The 25,881-nt window shown below is 39.0% G+C and overlaps 1 protein-coding gene across 1 annotated transcript in view; it reads right to left on the bottom strand.

Annotated features, from left to right (window-relative positions):
- The window catches only part of LSAMP (limbic system associated membrane protein), a 654,959-nt gene that overhangs the window by 529,747 nt on the left and 99,331 nt on the right, over positions 1-25,881 (bottom strand). The gene's annotated exons all lie outside the window — the stretch shown is intronic.

Genomic DNA, 25,881 nt, shown 5'->3' with positions numbered 1-25,881 from the left:
ATATGATGCTAAAGTAGAAGGAACAGAAATCTATACTACCATGACAATGGAAAGCAAAGATTATGTCACTTTTCTGCTTCTGAATGATTTCCTTATGGATAAGGAGAAGAAAGGCACAAGCTGAGTTACAGTATCCAGGATGAAGATCAGGGAGAGAAGTTAAAGTAATCGACTTAAGGTGTTATTAAGACTTGAAGATAGTACTAGGTATGTAGAGCTAATTTGCAATCCTTCAGAATATACTAACTGGGTAGCAGAGGCCTGGAACAATCTAGCTCTTCAGAAGGAGCCAACTTGGGTCATAAAATATACTGGGGAAAATTCCCAGAAAATAATCCCAAATAGAGTGCATTTAGTGTGTGCTCTTGCCTTCTAGGACTGCTCTCCCTCTTGGTGACAGTATTTATCTATTCTTGAGTTAATATTTTGAGTTTTTATTCTGTGCTCAGCACATGTCGAAGCTTCCATATTTAGATTATTAGCTCCTCTGGAGTAAAATTTATTTATTTATTTTTTCAACAAATATTTACTGACAGACTATCATGTACCAGGATTTGTGCCAGACCCTGAAGAAATAATGGTTTGTGAATGCAGATACACTCCTTAACCTCAAACGGGAGGTTGATGGGAGAGGTGAAGTGAAGGGACTCTCCTTAGACAGAAGAGGGCACACCACACCCTCCCTCCTGGCTCCACTGTAACAGGAAATGGGAGGTTGAAGGGATAAGTGAAGGTGTGGTCAGATTAGAATATTTAAAGTCAGGAATCTTCAAGGCATGATCATTTGCTGAGAGAGTTGAGGAGGGCAGGGTTGGAATCTTTTATTCATGTGTATATTCTTGGCAACACTAGCATAACTCTTAGCACAGAACTAGCGCTCCTGAAATGGTGATTGTGTCGAAGGTTTTTTAATGCGGAATGAAAGAATGAAGAATTAAATGAATGATTCCGTTGCACTTGTACTTAAAGGGCCTGACTGGTTAAAAGTTAATCAGGGCTTCAGAAGTGTCTTTCAAAGCAGATATTACTAGGTCTGTAACCTAGGAGTCATCCCTGGGCTTAGTGAAAGAAATGTCCAGAAGACTTTACTGTCCAGACTTCATAGCTGCCGGGAAAAGAGATGAGTTGGAGAAGGGAACTATAAAACAAAACTTACAATACACACGATAACAGGATCGTGGTTTTCTGTATGTCTCTTGCTCCGTTTTCTGAAAGCAGGCACGTTTTGAGTGAAAACAGGTTTTATATCCCAGCAATAAAGAGGTAGAACTGTAAAAATATATGTCATATCAGCAGGCATGTTTCTAAATAGAATGTTTTACCAGGTTTCCCAAGAGGCATCTCAGGCCCTTTAAATTATAGGGTGTATTAGCTTCCCTGCAGGGCAGCCTTTGAACTACAACTCATTGTCCATCTAAAGCAGGGATGGGAAATGAACCTTCTGGAAATAAACGGTGTGTTCTTCGCTCAGCATTTCTAGGTTTCTCCCTTAAAATGGATGCCATTACCAAATAAGAAAAGAGATGTATAATCAGTATGGGTCAAGTGAAGCTTAGTAATTTTAATTGCATTCATTTAGGGGAAAAAAAAATTCTCACATTTTAACCTAAACCTTCACATTTCTCTCTGCCAAGTTTGACTTAGGGCAAAGCAATCAAAACCTGCCAGCACTCATTTAAATGGACAGAGCGATGTAATAAGTAATTCAGAAGAGCAGATAATTCAAAGATCACCTCGATTTGGGTTTATAATAACATTTTCAGCTGATTTACTTTCTTAATTATATTTTTCTTAGGTTAATATTAAAACTAATTTGCAATCTTTCAGAATATACTAACTGGGTAGCAGAGGCCTGGAAAAATCCAGCCCTTCAGGAGGAGCCAACTTGGGTCGTACCATACACTGGGGATAATTTCCAGAGAATAACCCAAAATAGACTGTGTTTAGTGTGTGCTCTAGCCTTCTAGGACTGCTCTCCTTCTTGGTGACAGTACTAAGGAAAACTCACGGGGCTTTCTCTTAGGTTGGGCCTGTGAAGAAAATCCTGATTCACAAAAATAGTCATGCACTGTTATTCAAAATAGTAAAAAGTTGGAGACAACTTAATATCCAACAGTAAAGGACTAGTTAAACAAATTATAATATATCAACAAGATGGGTTCTTGTACAATTAAAATAGCATTTATGGAGAATTTTAATGACTTGAGAAACAGCTTATGACAGACCATAAAAGGGAAGAAACATTATAAAATTGACTGCAAAGTATCATCACCACTATGTGGTTAAGAGCACAACTGCTGGAATCTGGCTGTGAACATCTGATTCCTGATTGTAGCAGTTATTAAATCTTTGACCTAGAGTAGATTACTTCACCTTTCTGAGCCTCAGTTTCTTTATTTGTGAAATGCAGATAATAACAGTACCTATCTCATAGTGTTTTTATGAGGATGAAGAGAGGTTTAATGTATTTACAAAATGCCTGAAACATAGTAAGCACAATTAAGAATACTATTTTTATTTGTTTTAAAACAACATAACTCTGCTCATGCTGTCTGTTCTACTTAGAAATACTTCCCTTTTAAAAATTTAACCTATTTGCTCTCCCCTTCCATCTAAGGTCCAGCCCACATGTCACTACACAGAGTGTGGAGCTTCTTCGCATAACCACCCCCCTTTGGTCAGAATTAATCACCTCTTCCCTTTCAATGCCAGAGCATTTTGTAATAAACGCTACGCTCGCATCTATGCTATAGGGTGGTAATCAATGTGTATCTCTTTCCCCATCAGAATGTGGGCCCCGCAAAATTTGGGGCATGTCTCATTCCTCCCTGTATCCCCAGAGGCTAGCCAAGTCCGCCTGCCGATGCAGGGGACGCGGGTTCGTGCCATGGTCCGGGAGGATCTCATGTGCCGCGGAGCGGCTGGGCCCGTGAGCCGTGGCCGCTGAGCCTGCGCGTCCGGAGCCTGTGCTCCGCAACGGGAGAGACCACAACAGTGACAGGCCCGTGTACGGGAAAAAAAAAAAAAAAAAAAAAAGTGAATTTAGGAGTCAAAAGCCTGGTTCTACTGCTGACACTCAAATCATATGATCTTGAACAAGTAACTTAAACTCTCTGAATGTAAAATAGGGATGATACACGTCTTGCCCTTCAAAGGGTTATTTTAAGTATCAATTAGAGAATGCATGTGAGAGCATTTTGGAAAGGTAGCATACAAATATATCATTGCTAGTTCTTTTGCTGGTAAAGCTTTGCTCATTCAGAAGTTCAGAGTTAATAGCAGACATTTTACATATTTACAGTAGCCTATAATTCTTTGACAAGATTAAGGACAACCTTTCAGTATTTCTTTGCCTCATTGTACAGAGAAGTTGTTGGAAAGATGGACAGATTTAAAACTGTCAGAGTTCTATGGAACACACTTAAAGTGAGGAATGTGATTCACATTAATATTTAAATATACACTCTTCTTTGTCCTATTTATAAAGCATCAATTAGCAATTACATTAAAGTGCCCACATAATTCCTGCTTGGTTGAGAGCATCCTTCTCCCATTATATGCACAAACTGAGGTACAGCTGGGTCTAAGTGTGTTACTGCAGATTACCAAGTATGATCTGGAACAGGAATTGAGAATTCCTTTCTAACCCAGAGCTGCCAAATAGAACTTTCTGTGATAAAAGAAATGCGTGATAATCTGCACTATTCAGTATGGTAGCCACTAGCCATATGTGGCTTTTGAGCCCTTGAAATGCGGTTTGTATGACTGAGGTGCTTAATTTTTAATTTAATTTAATTTTAATTAATTTAAATTTAAATAGCTATATTTGGCTAGCGGTACTTACTAAATTAAACAGCACAGTTTTAACCAGTCGCTGTATTTAGCATGAGGAATTGCTCATTAGCCAAATGAACACTTAGAAAGAAGGATGGTATATTATTTGACAATGTGAAAGAAAACCCCCTCACAGACTGTCCGCATGGCCAGTCTTTTCCTTGTTGGAAGAACATTATGATCAGAGGTTAGTTTAGGGGGCATAGAATCAGAATAAGAAGGCTGATTAGATGATTCAAACATTTAAGGGCATCCAGTTACAATAACCTGGCCAACAGAACAAAGTGGTCTTATTGCTGGAATACGTGGTCCATCGGCCAAGATGTTCCTTGGATATTGCTTTGGCAGGTATTGCTGCCCTTGCTCTGGTGACTCTCCTTTTCCTGGCCAACCCCCTTTTTTTTTTTTTTTTTTTTTTTTTGCGATACGCGGGCCTCTCACTGCTGTGGCCTCTCCCGTTGCGGAGCACAGGCTCTGGACGCGCAGGCTCAGCGGCCATGGCTCACGGGCCCAGCCGCTCCGCGGCATGTGGGATCTTCCCGGACTGGGGCACGAACCCGCGTCCCCTGCATCGGCAGGCGGACTCTCAACCACTGCGCCACCAGGGAAGCCCCGACTCCCTTTCTGATTGACAAGCCCTTCCTTCTCTTTTTCTCCAATCTCACACATCATGTGTACTGGCAGAGAGAAAAGTTTGTCCCATTTCTTTGGCTTTGCTTCCCCATAACTCTCAGTCTAACACACAGATCTCCCCTTTCATCAGCCAGAGAAATACTGGGAAGGCACAGCAGGGAAAGAATGTTTACTTTAACCCTTCTGATAAGGAAAGAACTCAACCTGTCTGGGAACAGCCATTCCTTCTTTTCCTTCAGACATACCATCAAGAGCATCTTAAAGTCAGACTGTAAATCATGTAAAATATCTTTATCTTTTCAAGGCAGTTTTTTGCCTATATTATAATCAAGGACAAGAGAGGTCACAGAATTCTGGCAATACAAGTCCTTGCAGCCGCGTGTGGGAGTGAAACTTACAGCTATTGAAACTGCTCTCACAGAACTAAGCCAGGTTCTGGGAGGGGCTCATTCTCAGCCAAGATGAGGTCCTTGGCTTCCCAATTTGGTGTATAAGAGACTCTGATATTCATTAAAATGACAAGCTGACAGAGTGAGGCATAGGCAACCTTTACCCACTCATCAGCTGTCCAGTCCTGAAAGCTCTAGACTATTTTGATCCTCTAGGCTTTCTGTATATATAGCTTTTCAGACACAAGCCTCAAATCTACCCAGCAAGATTCCTAGTTATTCCAGAGCTGACCTTTGAAGTTGTGATTCTGTGTTTATCAAATTATAAACAAGTTTCCCAATTAGAAAGAAAAATGTCTCAAGGTAATTGAGTACTGATAAATGACAGCCCAAGATCTTAATTTCATGGATTTTCATAACTTTGAGTTTACTTAGTTTACTTACCAATGCCCTCTTTACATAGATGGGAAATTTGGGCCCAGAGAGGTGAAATGACTTGGCAAAGAACATACAAATAGTGTCTAAGCAAAACTGTTGATGGTTACAACTTAAAATAATGATGATGGTGATGATGATAAATTGTTTGTTTTTACTTTCATAGATATGGTAACTAGATTACTAGAATAAGTAAACTGAATGGTTCAGAGATCAAATTATGGTACTGAAGTACATCAGTGTAAGTGCACTTTAAAACATAAGATCTATTCAAGCCAGCAAGGGTTATAGCTAGTCCTTTCTAGAATTAGTAGGTGCTAGTCTAAAGCTACTGGCAACTATTTACCATAAATCATGATGTGATTTCGAAGACTTAAATAACCTTGGAAATTCTAAAGTCAACTAAACAACCTCAAACGGGTTTCCATAATCTCCACATCCTCTGATTGGATCTATGTTACCCCTTCTTACAATAAGGGGTAACATACTGTCTTGGCTATCAGCAGTTCTCAAAGTTGCCTGGGCTCTGGAATCAAAGGAAAGTTTTACATTTGGTCTTTTAAAATTATAGATTCCTTGGTCCCAACCCAGTCTTCCTTGACTGCAGTCTGGAATCTATATTTTTAATAAATTCCCCAAGTAGTGCTGATGCATCATTTGAGAATCACTGTTCAGAACATTCAATACCATTTACACTGACTTAGAGCTATTTCTATACCTGTCTTTTCACCCACTAAATTTGAAAGTAGTGGACAAGGATTCATTTTATTCCCCACATTTATTTATTTATTTATGGTCTGGCCCCAACAGTATTCCTTGTATAGTGATCTATACAATGGTTTAGAACCAAACGCATCTCACTTTGAATTCCAGCCCTTCCACTATTAATTACATGACCCTGAGCAAATTATAAAACTTCTGTGAGGCCCAGTTGCTTGTAATAATTATATACACATCAAAGTAAAATATAAATAAGTAAATCATAGCAATACGAGTTTTTGATAAATGGTAACTAGTGGTTGTATGAAGGATAGTGGTATTAGCAGTAACAGCAGTAGTAGTGACAGTATTGGTAGTACTTGATCAACAAATACCTTTTGATTTAACTAAGGAAGAAACTAAAACAATCTATATATCAGTAATCTAGAAGAAATAAGACCCTCTGCAATAACTAAGACCTATATGAGGAGTAAACAGTGCCGAGTCATTTAACTTTCATCTCAGATAGAGTGGTCAGCCACGTAGAAAAGGGGAAGCAATAGATGTAGCCTATCAATCAGTAACGCTTTTGATTCACTTCCAATTGGCGTTCTCATCAATAAGGTGGTAAAAGGTGATCTAGATCCGTGCAGCTAAAACCCTTTTGCTACATCACTCTAAATCCCCCTGTACATTCCCATTTCTCTCTCCGCACCCCTCTCCAAGAAAAGCAAAGCTTCTGAAAAAAAATTGCCATTGTGCCAGATCATTAAAGATGTATTTATATGGGGATTGGGTACAGATGGCAGTAAAGGGAGTAGGTCAGGCAAAAAGTCCTCCTTAGAAATACTGGCTCAGCAACCTTGATGGTCTCTGGACTTCTCTTTGTCCTCTCTAGAGGATATGATAGAACACCTGAGTATTAATACCCTAAGATCCAGTCTAGGAACCTGGACAGAGTCAGTCCCCATGTAGCACCAAACATGACAGCTGGTGGCACTTAGCCCTCCTGGACCACGCTCACATCCTTCCCGCTTTTCTACTCTGAGATCTTATTGACCCTCTCCCCTGCTTCCTTGCATTTTTTCCTAATACTTTCCATTTCCCCTTCTCCATGTTTTTCTCCCATTTTCTATGCCTTTTAACCTTAACCTATCCACAATTCTCACAAGCACTTCTCAGGTACACCAGAGCACACAGGGCCTTGCAGCTGTCTATACTCCTCACAAGAAGCAGTGTGGGTCTCCAGACTCACACACACACACACACACACACACACACACACACACACACACACACAGAACAGAGGATTCCTCTTAGGAACCTGAGGTCACGGCAAGGATGAAGTAAGTCATAATAATACCACAATAAGAGAATAATAAGGTTATTATATAAATGATCTTTAAAAAAAAAAAACACCCAACATGTATCTTTGCAAGCATGTGTATGTGCCTATCTTTTGATCTGTACACACACAACTAAGTCACAGAATATGTACATTTCACTCATTCCACTGCTCCCCAACACAATTTTATCTAAAATGTGATTTCCCAGCTGATTTTGCAGTGATAGTCAATTATTAAGGACTTAGTAACAGAAACTAAGAAAGAAAAGCATATTCTAGTGAGGACCCCATAGCTAAAAAGAACTCTGTGGGTACTTTTTTTCTAACAGTCTCAGGTGTACTCCTTAACTTCCTGATTTGCTTAACCCGTGGAGGCCTGGCCATGCGGACAACATATTACTCCATGACTTTCTAACTTGTCCTTCACCATTGCAGCTTTTAACACTTTGCAGTGCTCTGCTGGAGTCACATGAAACAAAGTGTGCCCTTCTGCTGATGAAACTCTGCTGTCTGTGGCGATATTTTAGCCTGCTGCCTGGATAATTACACGTGTAGCTCACATTAGAGATAGAGAGTGACTTGAGGCAGATGCGTCCAGCCTGGCCACACAGGGCCCTGCACTGATGTGATGGCCCCCTGCCATCATCGGTCACTACTGAAGTGGCAGCTGCATAACCTCGCCCAGTTCTGCTCTCTCAATAATCATCTGGTGCTGCCCGTGTTTTCTCTCCTTCAAGTGAGGGCAAGCACCTTTTGCCCATGGGGGCTGGGCACAGATTGAGACAGGATGTCATGTGCCTTAGAAAAGTCAAGGTTGGTTCAGAGGACTCTCAGGGCAAAGAAGGGTGAGAAAGAAAGGAAAACTAGCATTTATAAATACTCAGAAAGGAACAGGCATTGAGCTAAGCACTTTCACACATTTCATATAACATAATTCTCAAAATAACCCAGTAAAGAAATGAGGCTCAGAGAAGTTAAGATAATTGCCCAAGGTCACCTAGCTAGTTTGAAGCAGACCTGGGACTAGAGATCAGGTTTCCTAGTTCCCTATCCAATGTTCTTTCTACCAAAATGTGCATAATAGCATTTGTTCCATTTATTCACACATTCAATCAACAGAGATTCATTTTTGTATGGTATGATATTTAAGAGCCAGGTTCTAGAATTAGACTGAGTTCAAATCCTAGCTCTAACATCTACTAATTATACAACCTGGATAATTTTCTTACCCTCTATATACGTCAGTTCCTTATGTGTAAAATGGGATTAATAATAGTATCCACCTCATAGAATTGTCATGAAGGCCAGTAAATTATCCATGTAAAAGCCTTAGCACAATGCCTGACACATGGCAAAGATTTCACGAAACTCCTGATAGAGCTCATAGGCTCACGGGGAAGACAGGTACCTAAACAGATAAATTACAGTACAATATGTCAAATACTGAAATAAAGTTTAAAAGAAAATGCTGTGGAATCTCAGAGTAGAATTCCTGCCTAGCACCTCCCATCCTGTAAAGTGTGAAACGAGCCTACCCTAATAAAAGGAAAACAAAACTCACAATGGCGTCTACGGAAATTGTCTGTTCCATAAAATAGTTATGGGTCTAACTGGTAAGGACAGATAAGGTAGTTCCAGGGGCCATTTTGTACTCAGAACTCTCCGACTTGTTTCTGGAAGCCCTCTGGGGTTGCTGTAGCAAAAGCTTAGCTTGACCATTAGTGCCACTGTTTTTAGAGCTGTCAACATTTATATAAAGCTGAACTCATCTTATTCAAACATGCCATATATAAGACCTAAGAATGAATCATTTCCCCTTAAAAAGAATCTCACAATCCCCAGAAAATGGAAAGCAATATAAATTTCTAGTTTTTTTGTTTAATCTACTAAATGATGATATTCAAGCCATATAAATCAGATAAAAATATCATTGACCCTTAAATAGAGTGACCCTCAAGTATTTTGCTCCAATTTTCCAATTTTCTCTCCAGTATTGTGCCACACCAGCTGAACTGAATGATTTGCAATTTCCCTAAACAGTTCTTCAAGCTTCCTGGCCTCCAGACTTTGCTCATTCCAGCCCCTCCATCTGGATTGAGCTTAACCATATCCTAATCTCTAGCTCTCAAAGTCTATTTACCAAGCCCCCAAGAGTCACCCAGACGCCTACTCCTTCCTGAAGCCGCTTTAAAAGATCAAATGTTTCTTCAGATGTAATAGGGGCCCAGTCTCATCTTCATTGTCTTTTTCCAAAGCCCCCTGGTACTGTACTAGTTCTAGAGAGCTTCTTAAACTGAGACCCACAGCACGTGGCATACATTTTTAAAATGTAGGGGCAGGGACAGAGTCAAATGGAAAAAAAAAAAAAAAATCTGTTAAATACCTCAGTCAATCAATTTAGTATCCATTATATGACAAGCACCATAGAGAGTTCTGCTGTTGGCTAAGTATTTCTGCCTTCAAAGAAGTTATGCTTAAAGAAATGAGACATATGGCAAGAGAACAGTTAATTTCAAATGTAAATATAAGATAATAATAGCCTCTAACATTTTGCTGAGTGTTTACTATGTTTCAAGAACTGGTCTAAGTGATGAAGTGATATCTTTATCTATCTATCTATCTGTCTGTCTTGTTATCATTTATCTACCTGCCTATCTTATCTCCTCATTTTATCCTCTCCATAACTCTAGGAGGTTGGCACTGTTATTATCTCCATTTTATTTAGGAGAAAATAGAAACATGGAGCCAGCACTCAATTGGTAAATGATAAAACGCTGACTCCAAAATTCATGTCCTTGATGTACTGTCTTTGGTCTATGACAAATAGTTAAATTTTGGAATTCTGAATATAGGTCCAGAAACGAATGGCATTTTGAGGAGAAAAAAGTCAGTATATTCAAATAATTAAATGCTGTAAGAGTAGTGATCCATTTGACAGACAGAATTAAAGCTTTGAATGATTTCTAAAAGAAACGTTAACTCCCAACCGGTATTCTATCAGCCTGGCACTCTTTCCATGAGAGGCAGGAGGAATAGAGAAAGGGGAGAGCAAAAGGAGTGAAAGGCCGAGTTTAAGGCTCAACATTTTATGTCCTAAGCTAGTTGTAGGCAAGTTCCTTTGCTGAGACAAAACAGTGTTGTATAGAATTGGTGCTGGGGGAGGATTAGAGAATAATGCAACCAGTAATTTGTAAGCTGAATCCATGGATTATGGCCCATTTTTCTTTAAACAGCGATATTCATTTAATGCCACCGGAATAAATGTGTTTTACAGAAAAGTCATATGCAAATTAGACTAAATTTACTATGTTTCTTTTCCTCTATAAAAAACTGAACAGATTAAAGATTGAGATTTCCCTACAATTGGGGCATACACATTCCCAGTTGCAAGTAGTGTAACAGTTTGTCAGCCGTGTTGGATTGATTAGTTTCACTATGTCAGGCATCACCCCAGATTCCCCATTCAGTAGAGCCCAGTATGGAGATGGATATGTGATTTTCTTTCTATTCTGTATCTTAAATCAGAACCATCATTATTCATATTACACATGGAGCTCCAACCATGCCAGCTGGCAAAGAACTGGGAAGGACTTGCATGCACTTAGCCAATTCACGAAACACAAACGTTATAGAACAAAGTTTGTTTTTAATCAATTTTTTCCCATTTAAATAAATATTAAAAAGAAGAATATTAGCTGGAGAGTGTGTACATGAGAAAGAAAAGGGATGTGTGTTAAATTCGTCACCTCCCTGTGGATCGGCACCCCTCTAAAGGTCAACTCACTAGCCTCAGGTTTAATTCCCTTTCTTGCTGCTACTGTTCAGAGGTAAATGCTCGTTTTTATTAAAAATCAAAAGCACAGGAGCTTGTAATCCTCTAGACTCAGTTTTTTTTTTTAATAAAAATGGAAAGTTTAGCTCAAAGCAATAGCAGCTAAAATTAGAGTGAAATCAGCAGCTGCTCCCCAGGGAAAATGAAAAACCAAACAAAGGTTTGGTATTTTTGACTACAATTTATGTTGTTTGTTTTTTTTTTTCTCCTTTACATTTGGAAGACTTTCCAAACATTTGCATGTGTCAACAAAACAATATTTTGTGTTTGTAACTCCCAACCTGTATACCTCCCAAATAATGTCAGACACAAGCCCTTCAGGTAAAATGTGCAAGAAAACTTCTATTGTGTTTTCAATGTCATAGCCCTTGGAAACAATGGCAGCAATTAATAACATTAGCAAGGCATTAATCTGTACCTCCAGCTAAACTTTCCTGCATTTCTCTCTTCGTACAGTTATGTCAATACACATGACAGTTGGCACAAACCAGAAGTACTAGGTTCTCTGAGGATGCTGTAGCATCCAGCTGGTTGTGTTGCTCAGAAATCATGGTCAGGATGGGTCATGAATCAAATACTGAGACAAAGCTTAAACGTCATTTATCCTCACTCTCACCTGCGTCTCTCTACCCTGTTCTCTGCTTCATTTTTTCCACTGTTCTCTTGACACTGGATGTTAACTAAACGTACTGTGGTAATCATTTCACAGTAAATACATATATCAAATCATTATGTTGTACACCTAAAACTAATACAATGTTATATGTCAATTATATCTCAATAAAAAATGATTTTTCTCTCCCTCTCACCATTTACCATTCCAAACCAACCCTTATTATAGTGACAGCACTAGCACACGCCTGGCATGTCATAAGCACGCAATGAATAGAATCCCACACCTGGGTAAACTTACTCTCAACATTTTGTCCTTCATCTGTCTTCAGAGTTTTCTCTTTCCGCCTTCAGGATCATGGTGAGGGCATCCAGGATGTGCATTTTTCTTCCAACCTTCTTTCATGCAAGAGCTTCCTGGCCCAAACCTGCCCCTTGCCTCTCTCAGTGACTTCTTTGTGAGGATGTCTTGCCACAGCAGACATTTAAAAAGGAAACCTCTCTACGTATAGGAGTAGGTTTAATCACTGTGACTACAGAAAGAATAGCCATGGTCATCATTAGCGGTTCAACTTCATTAGGTGCTTTTGATGGACCATGGGAGGGGCTTTTCAGGCTCTTTCTCACTGAATCCTTACAACAACTCTATGAGGCAGGTGCTATTATTGACGTTTTACTGCTGAGGAAATGAGCTGAAAGATTAATTAGCTAAGGTCACACAGCTAGTAAGTGATAAATGGAACCTGGGTTCAAATGTAAGTAACTTTGTCCTTCACTCTTTCATATCAGTGTTAATGTTGCAGAGCTCCTCTCCTCACACACACACACACACACACACACACACACACACGCACACGCACACGCACACACGCACACACACACACACACACACACAGAGTCATTCTTAGGGCCTGGAGAGAAAAGAGTAAATGGCTTCTAAACTTCTCCTTCTCCTCCAAAACCAACCGATTGGGTCCAGTCTGGAGCTGGTGGTGAGAGAGGGTTTGGACTCTGAATTTGGTCTGTTATTTTCAACAGGTTTCCCTGATCTGAAACCTAGGTCAATTTTAATAGTTGTTTTCTAAAATTCACTCAGTCTGTATAGGATTAGTGATGTTCAATTAACATGTGAAATAATGACACTAGAAAATAATTTGAGAAAGACACATGATGAATGTAAAACCATTTCAAGGGAAGACAATATTTATAGGACAATAAAAGACACCTGTAGTTACATTATTCACTGAAGCAAAGCTATGTTGTAAGGGTCATCAACCCATATGTTTTATAACATAAACTGATCAACCGAAAGGGTCAGGAGAATATTTCCCTTGGGCAGTACAGTTTGGGATAATTAGACACATTTGAGGGATTTTACACCTTTCTCAGTCGCATCCTACACTAGCCATTTTGAAAACTGATAAACTATTGGCCACTTCTGGTATAGTAATTTTATGATCCAATATAAAAGTAAATTTTATTGTATTATTGAAGTGGCCATAACCATTCTGTTGAGTTGTTATATGGAAATATGCCTGCCTCCTTTATATGAATTCAACCAGGGATACCCAGACATTTTTCTTTAGGCTCTGTAAGTAGACTTATGCTTTCTTAAAAAAATAAAATATTAGTAGTAGGTGGATTCTTGGTAAACAAGTCACATGCAAACACCACCCCTGTCTTAACATTATTTTATTTTATATTTGAAGGCAAACTGTTTACTCAGAAGATTTAAGCCTTATATATTTGGGCACGAAAAATTTTTGAAACTGACTGTCATTTCTTTTGACAGATGGTAACTTTAAAAGACTTATTTTAGGTCAACAAAGCTTCTTAATCTCCAAACTCAGGGAAATTTGCCAACTACTTATTGGATGATATTCTTCCTATCCAAAGCTTTCAATCTTTCAATCTTTATTTCTGCCAGTCTTCTTTTTCCCCTCCTTTTCTCTCTCTGTCCCTCCCACCCTCCTTGGTCTGCCCTTCTCTTGCCCTATTCTCTGCAAACTGAATCAGGCCAGCTAAGGGTACAGCACTCGTATTTTTCAAACCACGAATAGAACCAACTTCCCTGGCTGTGTGTGAACAATAGGTACTCATCTAGATTTGAATAGTTAGATGAATTGGGTATTCATCTAACACTGAGACTGTGCCAAGGAAAACAGGCTGCTTGGTCATCATATGGGTTTTAATCTGTATACTTTGGTCACAGGGTCGGTTTACCACAAAGAACAGGGTCTTATTGTAAAGATATGCTGTCTAGTGAACCAGGAAAGACTGAAAACTCTAAAACTCAGTAAGAGTAGAAATTAGAACAGAACAAGGTTGCAGGAAGAGCAGGAACTGGTTAATATGTGTCTACCACAAATGTGACTTAGCTCCCCTCCACAAATCTCCGACTCTGAATACCCACTTCTCTTCCAAGCGCTAACTGGACTGTGAGTTCTCTCTCCTTACTTTGGAGCACTTTTTTCTCAACTTCACAGCTTCTGGTTAATCACAGGTTCTGTTTTCTCACAACTTGAGCTACTTATGACAATAAACGTATGGATTCTCTGCATGATGAAGCTTCAATTTCCTTTGCTAACTAAGCCATTTTGTAGTAACACTCCCAACACAAATTCCTGAGCAAATCTCTTTAGCCCAGTTTATTATTTCACATGGGCTATACCTTAGGCTAGTTAATAGATTTGTATCCCAGTTGGCAGACACTCACTTCAGTCAGTGAACTGTGGTATGGTCGAAATGAGAATAGTTTGGACAGGTGGGCAAGACCTGATAACTTAGTTTCTCAGCAGAGGCCGTAGGTGAAGGGTGGAACAATTTCCTTCAGACGGGGCTGTGTTCATTGTAGGCAGCATGGTGGAAATGTTTAACTGAAATATTATAAACCAACTATGGAGAGAAAGCAAGATTTTTCTGCCACCCTTTTCCTCAGATCACCTGATCTGCATATTTCTGTACCTATGTAGATTTTCTTTCTTCTTGATAACTTTCCTTATTTCTACCATCTACAGTAAAGAACAGAGCTGTTTATCTCAGATTCTTAGGCCCCTGGAAAAGTAAAATCTTTTTCTACCTAAGGTCTCTTCCACCATCTCTTTAGGTTGAGACTAACTCTTCCAACAGGTATGTAGACTCATTTGCAGACTCTTACCATGGCCCTCAGAAATTCTTAGAACATACTGTCCTGCTTTCTGAATACAGAGACCACTCAACTGCTTCCTTTAAAACATTCTCTTAGCTTTGACTTCACCACTTATTGCTTATGAAGATGTAAAAACTGAAGATCCAAAACAATCTTCAACCCTTCTTCCCAGGGTCAAACTGCAATTATTCAAAGAACCATTACACGGCCTTTGGGCTGAGACATTGTTCTTTTCACCCAGAACACTAACACAGTTCAACCAGTAATGATTTATCTGCACTGAGGTCACCTGATTCTTGTAAAGGCCAGGAGAACTCCTGCAATGAACATTAGAGGAGGTGTTTCGGTATTGTTTATTTGATTAATTTTTTGTATGCTTGTCTAGTGGGGAATTGCTATTGGAAAGTAGACATAATTGATAATAGTTCTTTCTGAAGTTTTTTTTTTTTATGAATAAATGGGACAGTTTTCTTTCTACAGTAGTGTAAGAGTATTCCTCCTAGAGGCAATAACAAATTTGAAGGTGTCATGACATCTACTGTGGTTCTGAAATTCTTCAATTTTCTGTCTATCACTGGATATAAATCACAATGATATAATACTATTTCTCACCTCCTTACCCATCTCAAATCACCAAACATAAATTCATTTATTCACTCACTCAGCTAGTACTTGTTGAGCGGCTATTCCTGTGTCAGAAATTGTGGATACAGAAAGATACAGTTCCCATTCCTGCCCTCACAGAACTTAATAGCACATTCTATCTATTTTTCTTCTTGTTTTCAAATATCAATAGCTACCCTATAGTTATTTTGCCTAAAGTATCACTAATCTCCAAATCCACCTTGAAAGGTAGTAGGAGCTCTATTCAATAGGTGAAAAAAGTGGGGTTTAGCTAACAAACCAATTAGCTTAAGCCCATAGGACTGGAAAGTTGCAGAATCAGGAGTCAAACCAGTCTGTCTGGCTTTAAAGCCACCCCTATTTCAGTTCATTGCACAGCCTTCAAGATTAGTGAGCATCTATGATTTGCATATGTGCTAAGAATTAGGGTTCTAAAGAGGCGTGACTAATTGACTACTATCTTATCTTTCACAGTCTATTGAAAAAAATAACCTATATAAAAGTATGTTCTCCCTTTTATTGTTATTTACCTAAGCGTCATTTGCGTGATCGAGACAAAAGTGTTGCTTTAAGTCAAATCTCATCTTTGAACCACTGCTATGAATCACTGCTCAGGGTTACTACTCTCAGGATTAATACTCTTATATCTGATTTAGCCAAGTGAATGGGGTTACTTGTGGAACGAGTAATAAAGCATTTTGGCATCTTTGAAAAAGACTACTAGTCTATAAGCTCATTAAACTCAATTTCACTTTTTAACGAACACATATATATTTAGCAACTACCATTATTAAACAAAATTCCATTCCTTATGTTAGCTATTCTTCATTAAGCAACCACCATTCACATAGCACTGTATTAAACTTAAAGATAATTCTTTGAACTCTGTTGGGACTGAAACCAGTCTTTCAAGGGCTACAAAAGTCCAGACATGTTTTTTGTTGTGCTTAAGAAACACTGCAACTCCAGAAGATAAAAAGACACATGACCTTCAAGGACACATAAGGAAGAGTTGGCAATTTCCATTTTTAAGAGATAGAGAGATAGAGGTATAGGTAGAGATAGAGAGTGAGAGAGTGAGAGAATGAGAGAGAGGGAGGGAGAGAGGGGGAGAGAGAGAGAGAGAGAGAGAGAGGGAGTTCTTCCCCTCTTAAAAAATTTAAGGACTTTGCTATGTTAGCGAATTATTCTTTAATCTCTGATCTGTATATTCTGAGATAAGCTAGGTATTCTGCACCTTCTGCTATATATATGTATGTTGCTGATATAGTCTGGCTTCTTCTCATCATGGGTTTCAAATGACACCTCAGAGAGGCCTTTCCAGACCACCCCACATAAGCAGTCTATCCTCCTTATCTTATCTAAGCAATAAAGCTCCACAAAGCCGTCTTATTCTCTACATAGGAATTTTGCCATCTGAAATAATCTTGTTTAGCATTTGTTTCTGTTTTTAATCTATCTTTCTCTACAGGTCTATAAGCTCCATGAGTGCAAGGATGGGGTCTGTGTGGTGACAATTGTGTCCTTAGCACTCGAAACATTCCCTGATCATTTACTAGGCATTCAATTGTTATTTGCAGAATGAGTGAACGAATGAATGAATGAAAGAATGAACAAATGAAGGCAATGATAAACAAGTTGGCACCACAGCTCACATTCCAGGGCTTTCCTTATTTTTTGTAATTGTTATAAATGAGTCAAAGCATAGGTTTCAACTGATGTATTCAATTTATCTACTAAACTTGTGACAAGGGGCTTCTCACCACACTCTCAGCTCCAAGCTGAAGCAGCCTTTCCTGCTAATTCTGTCTCTGTGATATCCAGCTATACGATAAAAGGTCTTTCTAAACCTTGAGTTTTGCCTTTGGAATTAAGCAGATAGAGATAGTCCACAAATTATCAACCTTAGTTTTTAATTGAGATCAGACCCCAGAAATCTGAGTGTTTTAGATTACACTGACAGATCGATATCCATATAATATGTAGCTAATAAGCCTTTTCATGAATAAAACTAGTGTCATAGTCTATGCATTCTGAGCTCTTAGATACCTGAACCAGAACAAGACCTGTTTTCTCCTAGATGTTCTTTTGTTGGTTTCCTTGAATTCATCTTTTTGCTACACATCACGCTAGATGCCCATAGCCCCTGCATGAATAGCATTTTCCCTTGCATTGAGAGAAATTGTTTTTCTCTTTTTCAGCTTGTCTTCTCTAAGCTGCCCACACCAACCAGGGTGCCTCAGTATTCTCTACAGCATTTAAGATTTTACAAGCAATTATATTCTCTCTAACCGCCTCTTCTTTTTCAAAGGCTGTACAAATTGATATTTTATTTTTGACCCCTCCAGGCTTAGATTGCGCCCTTCAGCCTCTCATACCCTTTGTATTGCCCTTTTTCATAGCTTTTCCTGCTAGTAAGGTATTGATAAACACCTATGTCTTGCTGACATAGTCTAAGACGGTAACTTTTTAAAAAAATGTTTCTTGACCATTTCTAGAAGATCTGACCCCAGATGACTCTGTTAGCACATAAGCCAGCTAGTTTAAATATTTTTTTTAATGAGGAGTCATTACTTGTCTCTTCCAGCTGCCCTCTGCTCTAATCCAATCTCACCTTAGTCACACACACTTACGCCCTTAGTGGTGTTCCCAAGCTTATAAAGTGAATGACAAGAAAGAAGGGAAAATCACATATTTCCCTTAAAAGCTAACATCTTTGATTTCAGTGAAGGCACAAAGGTCCCTCAAATTTTGAAATAAATCAAAGATTTTATTTCCAACGGGAGGTAGATTTCCAAAGCTGAAAAAAATACCTAATGTACAATAGGAACAAACTGAATATCTAAGCATCATATCTCTACTTTCTTAACCTCACCTCTCAAATACTGTCCTTTCCCTCTGTGATTTCTGCTCTCTGAATTTATAACAGTTACATTCTCTTCCCATGCATACCAGATGCAGGGGTTCAGGGTTAAAGCAACACTATTTGCTTCTGAGCTGAAGGCACCAAAGAAGTGAATATAGAGCTATTTTGAGCCCTCAATGAAGTATTATTTGGGGACCACCACAGCAGATCACTTCTATTTTGATAATAAAAAAAAAATGTCTGCTTTCTCTCTACCAGCCAAAGAGAGGTTTAGACCCCAAACTCTCAAAGGAAACAGAGTGAAGAGAGCATAAGCATATCAAAAGACATTCATGATTTTTTTCATGGATCCCTTATCCTTGTTTTCAATGGATGATCACAGGCTGAATAATTGAGGAGAGGAAAACTTTACCCACATTTGAACATTCAGACATCTCTCTGTAGAATCTTTACTTCCAATTTAACTATACAAGGACTGGCTGATCTCAATTCAATCAATCAAATCATCTTTGTAGACATTTCAATTCAATCAATAAGATGAATTCTAACCTTAGACTGGTCATGACTCAGTGGAGTGGTTTTATTCTAAAGTCATGGTCTTTTGTAATCTTGAACAGTGAAAAAGTAAAGAAAAGCGGCTTTCATCAGAATTTGATTCCTATTCTTAATCAGAATTAATCTAAAATTAATTTAACTTTTTTCCTGCCTCTGTTCTGCATCCCTTGGTGACTGCTTAGAGAGTAAAAGGAATCATTTTGCCTTAACATTTAACTGAATCTCAATTCCTTTGAATAGGTGAACCAAGCCATCCCCTAGTGGACCTCTGCTTTGAGTGTACCCCAACTCCCAGTGTCCTTGGATCCTCTGTTGCAAAATGATGTTAGAATACAATGTAGCAACAGGGACCAACCAGGCCAGGGCACCATGAGCTCATGAGCTAGGAGAGCAACTTAGAGAAGAGGAAGAATCATTGAACTTCATATTCAAAAACCTAGGTTTAGTCTACATTTTGCTTCTTCCTCAGCCATGTGATTTTCAACAACTTATATCATTTGTCTCAACTATTTCATCTGCAGAATGAGGCAATTGATCATGATCTCACAGGGCTAATGTGAGGAAAATGTATGTGAAAAATTGACAACCATGATGCAGTGAAAAAATATTAGTTGTTAACATTAGCCTTCAAGATTTTCCATAGTGTCCTTGCCAACTTCCTTTTACCCTCACATACCCAAGGCTTTCCATGCGGTTTTCAATGGTAAGGGTGCGGGGGGTGGGTAGGGTAGGTTTCACTGAAATCAAGCAGTAGAAAGCAAGAGTTCAAGGCCTAAAGTGAACTTGAAGCTACTCTAAGGAGTCCATTCTTGGTGATGGAGGAAAAGAGAAAGGTAGAGACTGGCTGAGAAAAACTTCTGGTCCCTCAGCTACCAGTTACGTTTTCCTTGGATCTGTTCACTTCTGCTACACCAGTGCTTTTCATGCTTTATTGTGCAAAGGAATCACCTGGGGATCCTGTTAAAATCCAGATTTTTATGTAGTAGGTCTGGCCAGAGCATTTCCAACAAGCTCCAGCCAAGGCCAACACTAAGGATGATGGATAACATTTGGAGTAACAAGGTCCTACACGACCCTCCATGATTTGTTGCCTGCTTCTCCCACCACATGTCCTATCCATGTTCCTGCACTGTACCTTCTAGTTAAGACCAAACTGTTGTTTCCAGGAACATTCTAACGGTTTCTACTCTATGCTTTAGCTCATCCTAATTTCTACATTTAGAATATTCTATTTATATCACTTTTAGACTCTGCCAAAAGATTATCCTCTCCAGGATTTTATCCTGTAAACCCTGTTCTCTTCAGTGCCTTCACATCGAGGTTTAAGTTTCTATGGCTATTTCTTCCCACCAGACCCTGAAGTTATTAAGAACAAGAACTCCATCTGAGCCGCTATACCCCCGGCTTCTAGCACTCTTTGTGGTATACTAAGGAACTTCGTAAATACTTGCTCAGCTAAGTAGTGTATAAAGAGCACAATGAATTTTAGACCCATACCTGACTGATCAGGCAGTTGAGGATCAGGTAGAACATCAGTCCCTAATAACAGCCTACTATGCTTCTTACTATGAAATAATACCCAGTTGGCAGTAAGTGTGATCGTGACAGAAGTCAAAAAACAAAACAAAAAACAAACAACCCGGAAAGTCCATCTTTAAAAAATTTAACTGGCAGAGGGGATTAGGTTAGTGTCTGTGTGATATGCCTTGAGGACATCAGTGAGTCTCACACCCATCTTACTTGTGTGGAGACATTACAAAGGTCAGGACACCTGAGGTATGGTGGTGCAACCGACTCCATCAGTCAGTCAGTTCTGTTCCTTACTTCTGAGGCACTGATTCCCTCACCTCCCTTCCTCTTGTATTTGTTTTCCTTTCCAGTGCTTTCTCTATGGTCCTCTTGATGCTCATTAGCCGAGAATCGAAGGGTCTAGGCCTGCTCCTCTGCTCTCATCTTCCTTTCTCCAAGCTGGATAGAAGGAAAAGTGGTAATCCATCATATAAAAGAAGCAGTCTCCCACAACCGCCTGGGCACTGAAGAGATGCCAGGTCAAAAATATTTCCCTTCATCACATTCCCTCTCTTTCCATTATGAATTTCAGCCACTCTTCTCTGGGCCTAAGAAATCTTTTCTGCAAGCCTGAGACTGATAATGGAAAATTAGATCTAGAATTCTTCATTAACACAAAGTAACAGACATAAGATTGAGAAGAAGAGGTGTAGAGGTGTATTTGTGCTCCTACTGTTACCTCTAAATAGCATATTCTATTCCCAACACATAAAAGAAACTCAAATAAGAGATTAACAGTTTAGGTAACATATTTTGGCATTATATGCTTAATATGTTTCTATAATCATCAATTATTAGGATTGTCATGTAAAATGAGAACCATTTGTTAACATTTAATATACTGCTCTGGTTGAGAACCACCTAGCAGGGGAAGAGCTCACATTCTTATGTCACCACCATCTTTCTTGTACCTGGCAGTGTACACATAATTGCCCTCAGTCTGTATTTGCTGAATAAAAAAAAGAATGTCTAAATAGTTAAAAAAAGAAATTTAATATACTGAACATGCAGGGAATCAGAAGTAATAAATGAAGGTGGTTAGCAGCTAATAAGAAGAGCTGAAGAGGGATAGGGGCATCATCATTAGTACCTTGTCAACAAAGAAGACCCATCTGTACACCAACATACCAAAGCAAAATGGGAAAGGGATGATGCTGTTATACATGGCCGATGAAAATAAGCTAATTATCCTTCTTCAAAGATGGCCCCTGTTTATCTAAGATATTTTCTTTTAAATACTAATGTATATTTTTCTGTAAGCATATAAATTCAGCACATAAAATTAAGAGTATATTATTCTTAAGATTGAAATAAATCTCCATGACCCTACAATATAGGACAACAGCTTGACGTATGTAGAAATAAAAGCAAATGAGTTTGAATTTCCAGATCTTTATAATGCAGAATTTCATTGTCATCAAGATGGTTTCATAACTATGAATTATGTAAAACGTCACCCAATTCAGAGTAACATGGGGCAAGGAACTTTTGGCTTACTAAAATGTATGAATCTTAGGGTAGTTTTTAATCAGAATAGACTATCTGCATGTAGGCAGAATTCAATATATGTTATAAACGTATTTGTTTAATTAATAATTGGAAACATGTATCTAACTTTAATTAGCTCTATGCTAAGTACTGAATGTACATTTTCTAATTTAGTTTTCACAACAGCCCAATGAACTTGATCCACTGTTCATTCCTATTTTAGGGTTAAAGAAACTAAAGCACAGTCACCCAAGGCATATCAGCTATAAGTGAAGAGATCCACATATAATGTCTCTTAACTGTCAGTTAAATTTTTTTCTATGAAAATTGTTAAACCAAAATAACTTTAGTCATTTCTGGCTTTATGAAATTCTTTGAAATTCAAGTATATTTCCCTATTAAGAATAAGAGTAAAAACTGTTAGCAGGAAAAACATTTTTAATAAATATGACTTTGGATTTTGGCTTCTTCATCTAAAATGTTAAGTGTTTTAGCCAAATCTAAAATTCTGTGGTGCTATATATGCAAATGCTTAACTATCAAAAAAAGTCACAAATGTAGTGGTGTCCAAATTTTCAAAATTCGATAGTAAATCAGCCAACACCAGGTATTCATACATTTTCCAAATATTATGGAGGAGGACTTTATGATATAATGGCAAAGACTGGACTAGAACAAACGTACCATTTAACTTCACTTCAAATGTTAGATGACATTACATCTAAATCCTTTTCCAATCACTTCCATTTTACTTTCAGTGATTTATTTTGGCGGGGGGGGCAATTAGTGTCATGCATAATAAATAAGCAATAAGAATCTGGTTAACTTATTTATAATGATCCTTTTATATACATATAAATACAAAGCCTACTTGCATTGGATTAAATGTAATGTGGAATGTCAGTAACCTAACAGAGTCCTTGATATATATCCGGTGCTGAATAGTTACTACTTTCCATTTCTTTTTTCTATATCACTCTTCCAAGAAATTTAGTCAACAGGGCAATTTTCATATGATCTTTGTACAGTGTTAATTTATTACAGCACATCATACAGTTAATTCAATATCTGTGGGGTCTTTACATTGATCAGAATGTCATACAGCCTCTACTGGCTCTTCCAGGGCTGAAGAAATTTAGTAGTCATTTGGACAAGCAATTTTACTGGGTTCCAATACAGAAAATGATATCTAACTTTTATTCAGAAACCAAAGAGTCATCTTTACAGTATTTGGCACTATAGATAACCCTGTCCTTTAGAATGTTTGCTGACCTAATGACTAATTAATATCAAAGAAGACTCTACTTCATAAAGGTCAACCACTTAACACCATCGAACTTCAAAAGACCCTGCTAGTGCCCGTGGGTCCCCTTGAGGGATAAGGACAGAGAAAGAGAGTGCGCTTGTTAATAAAGACCTTTAGCAACACCCTTGCTGGCTCCCCCAACACTGCCAATGGCAGGATCCAAGTTAATGTTTCTTCAACTTGAGCGTGTTTCAGAGTCACTGAGCAACTTGTTACTAATTCTGATTCCAGGGTCCCACCCCCAGATTTTCTGATTCAGTAGATCTAAGGTGGGTTATAGACATCTTCATTTTTTTTATAAAACTCCTCAGGGATTCTGATGCAGACTGTTCAAGAAATACATTTTTGAAGGTACAGGTAGCTGGACCCAGGCCTTTGGCCACGTATAAAGCACCAAAGAAGAGAGAAAGGAAGAAAAAAAACGTGACCTGTTTGCTTTTTGCCCTCCACAACCTTACCCCACTCCTGTGAAGAACATGACATGGTTTTCATTGGTTTTTGCTTGTTTTACCTTCTTCTTCTAAAGACTCTCACCTTTATGAAGGATTTGGAGAACATGATTCTAACTGATCGCATCTCTTTAACCTCCGTCAGGTACAGTTATGAAGAACTGGCTGAGATATGGGAGGACTGTGGTCCAGTTAGCAAGCTGAGTTTGACTTTCCTGCCCAGTGGATGAAAGCAGTGGGTTTCTCTTCATAGCCTCTCTAATTCAATTGCAGGTCAATCTCCTTAGTAACCTGTTCCCTTCTCAAGATAACTAGCAGGTACCTTCCAGCCTCAAAGTTACAGAAAGCTCCTCTTGCAAGCACTCTTTCCTCAAATCTCTTCATCCTCCCCAGTGGGTCCCTTATAGTCTCTTCTCTCCCACTCCATGAATGGATACTAGATATGTGAAACTCCTGACAATCTGAAGACTGGAAACCAGGCAGGTAAAATAGACGCATCCTCTCTCTTCTATTTTTAATCTAAGCAGTGCTCAACTTCCCACTGAGGGGACTGTTTGCTGATGCAGCTGTGAGATGTGATGTCTAAGGGGAGAAAGAGTTAATAGATTTTATCAGCCGTTCCTCCTGAGGTGTGGACTGCCACCCACCCTCTAGTTCTAAACCTCAGGAAAAAATGCTGAAGGATGCTGACAAGGCTCTTTGAAGATATTTTCACTGGAGTGGAGCTGCTGCAGTGGCACCCCAAATTGGCACTTCTGTGCACACGTTGTTATAAACATGCAAATCGAATCACTGGGTGCTACTAGCTCAACCATTCACAGTAGAGTGATTATCAACTGACAGCTTTAAGCTGGTACACCCCTTGCTGTGATAGCTTCAGCAGAGATTTTGCTTAAAGTCCTGTCATCCATCCCTGATGAGACGGGGAAGGGAGTTCCCAGGATTCCTCTTGCAGATCTAGAGATGGTATTCTGTAAAGCTTCAGGGACCTCTCCAAGGCTGACAGAGGAGATGAGAATGACAGACAAGCAGCCATAATAGCAGAGGCCAAGGAGTTTACTAGTTTGGGACAGCCTTGCCAAGAGTGGGTCTGGCTGAAGGCTTTTGAGAACATCTTCACCTATAGAGGCAGTGTAAGTAAAACTCGGTGCTTAGTTAGATCAGCTTTCTAAGAATCACCAGAAGCTTGGTAAAACTACAGATTCCCTCCTAGAGATTTTGTTCCACAATCTTTGGAGTAGAGTCCAGAACTTGATAGGTTTATCAACCAATGTTGATGAATTGCAGCCATTGTTAAGAACTACAGTATATAAACCAAAGCCATAAGAAAGAGATTTCTTCAAGAATCCACATCAAAACTTGAATTATAAAGGTTTTAAACATGTCTGAAAATGGATACTTTCCCATAGGGAAGTGGGGTCTACCTCCCCTCCCCCTGAACCTGGGCTAACTTAGGAAACAGTTGACCAATAGAGCACAGAGGAAGTGACACTAAATGATTTCCAAGTGTAGGTCATAAAAGATGATACAGCTTCTGCCTGATTCTCTTAAGGCACTTACTTTCAGAGCCTTGATCCACCAGGTGAGAAGCCTCAGGCTGCCACATGCCATAGGGAGCCATCACTGTAGGCGTTTCAGCTGACTGCCCCAGCTGAAGAGCCAGCCAACAGCCAGCATCAATGGCTATGTATCTAAGTACAGATGCCTCCAGATACTGAGTCACTCCAAGCCAGTGAGTCACTGCCAGCTTTGGGTCTTCCCAGGTGAAGTCCCAGATATCATGAAGCACAAAAAGCTGTCCTCATTAGGCCTTACCCAAATTCCTGACTCACAGAGTCTTGAGTAGAACATGCATCATGGACAGAAATCATGCAAGGCATTGTGGGTGAAGCAAGGATTACAGAATCTGATAGTCCTGGCTTTGTCATTCAATTATCCTTGTCATTCATGTAAAACCTGTGTGGCTTTGGGTAATTTGCTCATGCTCTCAGAAGGTCAGATTTACAATACGTAAATTGGAGAGAAAAGTATATCTCAGGAATGCGGTAAAGATTAAGAAAGGCAATGTGTAAGAACATGCCTGGCACAGTGCCTGTA

Source organism: Tursiops truncatus, chromosome 4, assembly GCF_011762595.2.
Source record: "Tursiops truncatus isolate mTurTru1 chromosome 4, mTurTru1.mat.Y, whole genome shotgun sequence".
Lineage (NCBI taxonomy): Eukaryota > Metazoa > Chordata > Mammalia > Artiodactyla > Delphinidae > Tursiops > Tursiops truncatus.
Note: the sequence above shows the minus strand (reverse complement) of the source record. Positions and strands in the feature narration are given on the sequence as shown.